Source organism: Camelus bactrianus, chromosome 19 (assembly GCF_048773025.1).
Source record: "Camelus bactrianus isolate YW-2024 breed Bactrian camel chromosome 19, ASM4877302v1, whole genome shotgun sequence".
Classification (NCBI taxonomy): Eukaryota; Metazoa; Chordata; class Mammalia; order Artiodactyla; family Camelidae; genus Camelus; species Camelus bactrianus.
Genome location: NC_133557.1, coordinates 26,060,867 through 26,066,484, shown reverse-complemented (window position 1 = coordinate 26,066,484; position 5,618 = coordinate 26,060,867).

The window sequence follows — 5,618 nt, the reverse complement described above, 5'->3', positions numbered from 1 at the left end:
TGTGTGGCGCATGTGGTCTCTCGCTCTGATTTCCTGTAGTTCATACTATTCACGTGTAAATCGTGATGATTATTAGTGTGGTCTCTGACTTGATGCTGCATTTTCTCTGGAAGTTTCCAAAGCTTCCTGCTGAGAAGAAAGCATCTTTTAGGAGTTATTTGACTGGCCAAGAAATCTGTGTGTTCATTTCAGCAATTGCTAGATTTGAAGCAAGAATATGAAAACACCATCCACTGATAGTGATCACAAGAGAAATAACCCAGGAAAGCCTGTCTCTACAAACAGAAGAGGAACAAACACAGCATTCTTAACCCAAAACTCTAAAGACAGTCCTGCATAATAAATGGCGAATCTAATCCAAACGTCAAACCATGTTTGCTCCAAAAGGTGACACTCTGAAATTTTCCTACAACTGGTTTAGATCAAGAAGCAAATTTTCTCTCTTTTCACTTGGGAAGTAAACACTGGCTATAAGTCCCTTTTAAGAGATGAATCACTTCGCCCCTGCATCTGACACGGGATTAGGTCATTCGTTTGTTTCTGGGATATAGTCTACCCTTGACTACGACTCGTTTCCACAATTTGTTCAAACATTTTCTGGCAATTTCTGATTTGTTCAGACAAAGACCGGAAGCTTCAATCCCACTGAATTAACCGGTTGGGTTATTACCAAAGTGGAACAGAGCCAGAAAGCTGAAAACGTAACACAGCATGTTCTGTTGGGACATACTGTCTGCCTTCATAAAGGTAGTATCGTTCCTAGAACTCTCACCCACCAGTTAGCTCAGTGAGCTGAGAATGTTTTTCTTTCCTATTGTTTTTTTGTTTTTTTTCTTTTTAAACAGCAGGAATAGAAGAGATTGGTAATTAACCAGGTTAATTAACTGGTTAATTAACTCTTCTGCCTCTTGGAACATACTAGAAAGTAAAAGTAATCATCCTCTTTCTTATAACTTCGACATCTCAACACTGACATCTCTACATCAATCAACCAAAACGAAGAGAGGAGGAAGGAAAGGATGGAGGGAAGGAGGGAGGAAGAGAGAGGACAAGAAGAAAACCAATACAATGTGGGGGAAGGTGTAACTCAAGTGGTAGAGTGCATACTTAGCATGCACAAGGTCCTGAGTTCGATCCCCAGTATCTCCATTAAAAAAAAAACAACAAATAAATCTAATTACCTCCTCCCACTAAATACATCAATTAAAAAAATATATACAATGATTCACAGCTACAGAATACACAACCCAGAGACAACATCTGGGTAGACTAGTCTAAAAACTCAGAAGTCACTCAAGTAGCTACCATGTTCAATTAATACAAGAGTATGTTTAAATAATACCTCTGGTTTTCATGCCATTTAGAGTTTATCCGGGACTTTCACATCTATTGTTAATTGTTTTGTCTGGTATCATTAATCATCTTTTATATTGAAGAAAGCCAAGGATTAAAGGAGGCCGAATCATTTAAGGAAGATCACGCACCTAACACAAGGCTGAGCCAGAATGGACCTTGGTATTTCAGTCTTAGTTTACATTCCTTATCATGACACCAGAGGGGTTTTTTTCTGTTTATGCTATAACATTCCTGCATTGCTCACATTTTCATAGGTATCCCGCAATTTTTAGGAACCCGGACACAAAATTATTTTGTAAGAATCAGAGCACTGCACTCACTTGTAAGCACTACAGTGGTTCACAGCACAGTATCAGATGCCAACAACCAGTCCACCTCCTTCTGTTCTGTTCAGAAAACACCCTGGAACGGGTCTCAGGCCTATTTTCCCAGCCAGCATCTCTTCCTGTAGAAAACTACTCTCACTGCATAGAAGTGGGGGTGATTTTGCCTGCCAGGGGGACATCTAGCAACAGCTGGGGGTATTTCTGGTTGTCACAATGGGCGAGTGGGTAGGGGTTAGTACTGGCATCTAGTGGATCGAGGCCGAGGGTACTGTTAAACGTAATAACGCACAGGTGGCCCCACAGCAAGGAATGACAGAGCCCAGAATATCAATGCGGCCGGCGGTGAGGAACCTTGCTGCACAGGACTCCTGCTCCGGTCCCATCATCCTGGGGGCCTGTCCTCTGATCCCACACCAAAGACAGGCACAGGACCCAGTCCTGGCCAGCTGGGACCCCCTTGCCCACAGGACTTTTCCCAGCGACAACGAGGAAAGTGTTCTCTACTTCTCTCAGATCAAAAGCTTAAGGCCAACAAAATCTTAGTCCCACTAGACTGAGAATGAAGAGAGGACAAGGCAGGCAGAACCAAGAGGGAGAGAGAAAGAAAAGAGAGGGAGAGAGAAAGAAAAGAGAGAGACAGAGACAGAGACAGAGATCTAAAGACTATTGAATCAGGTCCTGCCTCCCTACCTCTTAAGCTTTTGAACTATGTAAGCCTATAAATTCTTTATAAAGGGATTTCTCTTAGGAGTTTTGCTTAAGCTAGTTTGAGGTGGACTTCTATGATTTCCAAGTAAGAGTCTTGGCTAATGTAGAAGGCGGCAAATGAGAGTAATACTATTTTAAGACTATCGTAAATCATTTCTAACCAATATTTTTAAGAGCATATCACTCACCAATGGCAGTACTTCGGCTACTACTGCTAACAGATAGCACTGCAGTCCGTTAGTCAGAAGTAAAGTCTCTTCCACGTGAATTTAAAATAAGGGATAACCAGAATCACCAATGTATTGTTTTCCTTTACCGAACAGGGAAGACACAAAGCTAAGGTTTGAAGCTCATCAACCTAGTATTTGAAATAATTTAAGGAGTCACAGTTGCCAGTGTGAGCCCAAAGTCAGATCCGAAGTATGAAGGCCATCACTTGACAGGAAACGTTCCATTCCAGAGAAGACCCACCTGAGTCTCTCTGACTCATCTCAAACAAGAGAAGTATGGGGCATTGTAAGGGACCTCTTCTAGACAACATTTCAAGGAATCTCCACTGGGATGGTTAAGAGGCATCTCAAAGTCAACATGTTTGGGGAGAGAGAACCCAGGAGGAGCAGGATGGGCTCTTGAGTTGAAGAGATGGAGCTGAGAGGTTTGGAGACTGAGACAATTAGGGTTCAGCAGGCTGGGTACCAGAGAGAAGAGGGGGCCAGGGAGAGAGAACTCCAGAGATCTGCCAAGGACCCACCTGAGGTCCTCAGCTGACTGCTGGTCAGCACACCCACCAGGAGAAACATCACGAAGCTTCGGAGAGAACCACCACTAGATTAGAGGGGACCATACTGGGGCTCACAGAGCCAGAATGGACGACCTCCTAATTCCCCAGCAATGGGCAGAACACTCAGAAGGGTCTTGCTTCAGTAGTAGGGAATAATTAGCCCCGGATGCTAACTGCTGCTCTGATCCTGCCTAACAGATCTTAAAAGCAAGACCTGAAAGGATCAAACTATTTCTGGGTCGTTTAACTGTATCCCAGAACAAAGCTTGAGAATATTCATGGAAACAACATAAAAACACCCACACTCAACAAGGTCAAATGCATATTGGCAAACAGCAAAAAGAAAAATTGCCAGGCAGGCAAAGATGGAGGAAAACAGGACCCAGCTGATAATTGTGAAGCAACAGAACTGCCAGGCAGCCCCCAGAACCATGAGAAATAATAAACTACTGATGTTTTAAGCCACAAATTTTGGGGTGGCTTGTTAAACAATAATAAATAACTGGGGAAAAAAACCCAAAAAGACATATATCTTCTCTCCTCTGGATTGTTGTACTGGCCTCCAAAATGGTTTTCCTGATTCCATTCTTACCCCCTATAAATATCTCAATAGCAGTCAGACTGATCTTTGTAATCTAGTCCAGGTCGTGTAAATGTGATGCTCCCAAGCCTCCCATGGCTCCCTATTTCCCTCAGAGTGAACAAAATCTCCACAACAACTCTAAGAACCCCACCCTCCCCACCGCCACCATACGCCTCTCCACCCACCCGGTGAAATATACTTGGGCCCCCAAAATGAAGCAAAGTTTTTTCCCTTTGTGCTTTCCCACTGAAGGCACGTCTAGAACATCCCGATGTCATATTTCACCCTCCCCCTCTCCGGAGAAGGAGAAATCCCAGCCATTAATTAGACCCAATAAAAAACACACACACATGCACACAAAACAAAAAAACAAAACTAACCTCAAGCCCAGGCTCCAACCACTATGTCCAAGAGCTCTAGCCTCAGAGCCTGTGCCTTGCTGGGTTCTCTTCCTGGAATGCTCTTCCCCAGTGTGGCCCCACACTGTCTTCTAAAGGTCTTCCTTGTATGAGAGCCTCCTCTGACTGCCTGCAGAAAACAGGGCCACTTGCTGGCGTTCCCTCTCCCCTCACCCCACCTCATTGTTCTAGGTAGCACCGCATCCTTTTGACATGCAATATGCGTTTCTTATCCATTTGCTGGTCTGTGCCTGGGGGCAGGGGCTTTATTGATTTTGACTCCTGCTCGCTCTCCAGCATGCAAAATGCTCTAATACCTGTAGTAAGCAATCAGTCAAAATATGTGTTGGATGAAATGAATGCAGATGAAATGAATGTATGATTGACTACTAAATTCAGAACCATATAAGGCCAAATATAAATTTTCTCCCACGGAGGTCTGCACTAAGAGGTTAGAAGGACTGCATTCCTGTAAATGTTCTTAGCCTCCAACTGCATCTCATCAGCTCTTGTAAATGACTTAATTTTTTGTTATTGTTAAAATTTTGTCTTCTTGCATCAGCAGCCCCCCGATGGGCCCAGAGTGCCCTGAACCAGCAAGTGACAATGAGGAGGGCTTGCTCTCCCAAGGCTATAGGTAAGATTATATTTGCTAAGGTTGAGTCTGAAAAAGAAAAGGAAAAAAAAAGAAAAGAAAAGCAACTACAAGGACCACAAAGCGAATCAGAATAAAACAAAGCCAAATAGAAACCAATGTACAGAGTGTCAGGGAGTACAAGAGAGGTTTCTAGGATGCTAGAATATTCTATGTCTGCATCTGGTTGTTCTTTACTCGGGCTTATTCAGGTGTGAAAATCCATCGAGCTATACATTTATGATATGTATGAATGCATAATAAAATGTTTAAATAATATAAAAATAGTTATCTCAATGATCTACTTCTTAATAAAAAAAAAACTACACACTGTGCGATGTTTTTAAGATGCTAGAACAAGTATCTTCTCTATAGCACAGTGAACTATATTCAATACCTTGTAGTAACCTATAATGAAAAATATAAGGAATATATGTAAGTGTATGACTGAAACATTATGCTGTATCCCAGAAACTGACACATTGTAAACTGACTGTACTTCAATTTTAAAAAAAATTTTAATTAAAAAAAAAAAAAGAAGCTATAGCAATCAGCTACTAGCCATGGGGGTATCGCACCTGTCCTCCTCCACGGAGCGCCCACCTTATGCTCAGTGTCTTACTGCGGTTGGGGGATCTCAAGGGAGGAATTAGGGACTAGATTTGCCCTCAAAACACTTCCCATGGGGTCAGGGCCAAGAGAGCAACAGATCGAATGAGCCAATAATGATAATGAAAATAGAAAAAAAAAAAAAAACCCACCCAAAAACACGTGAATATTCACGAGGCCTTCCCCCAGGCACCATTCCATTTGGTAAACAGGTATTTTTAAA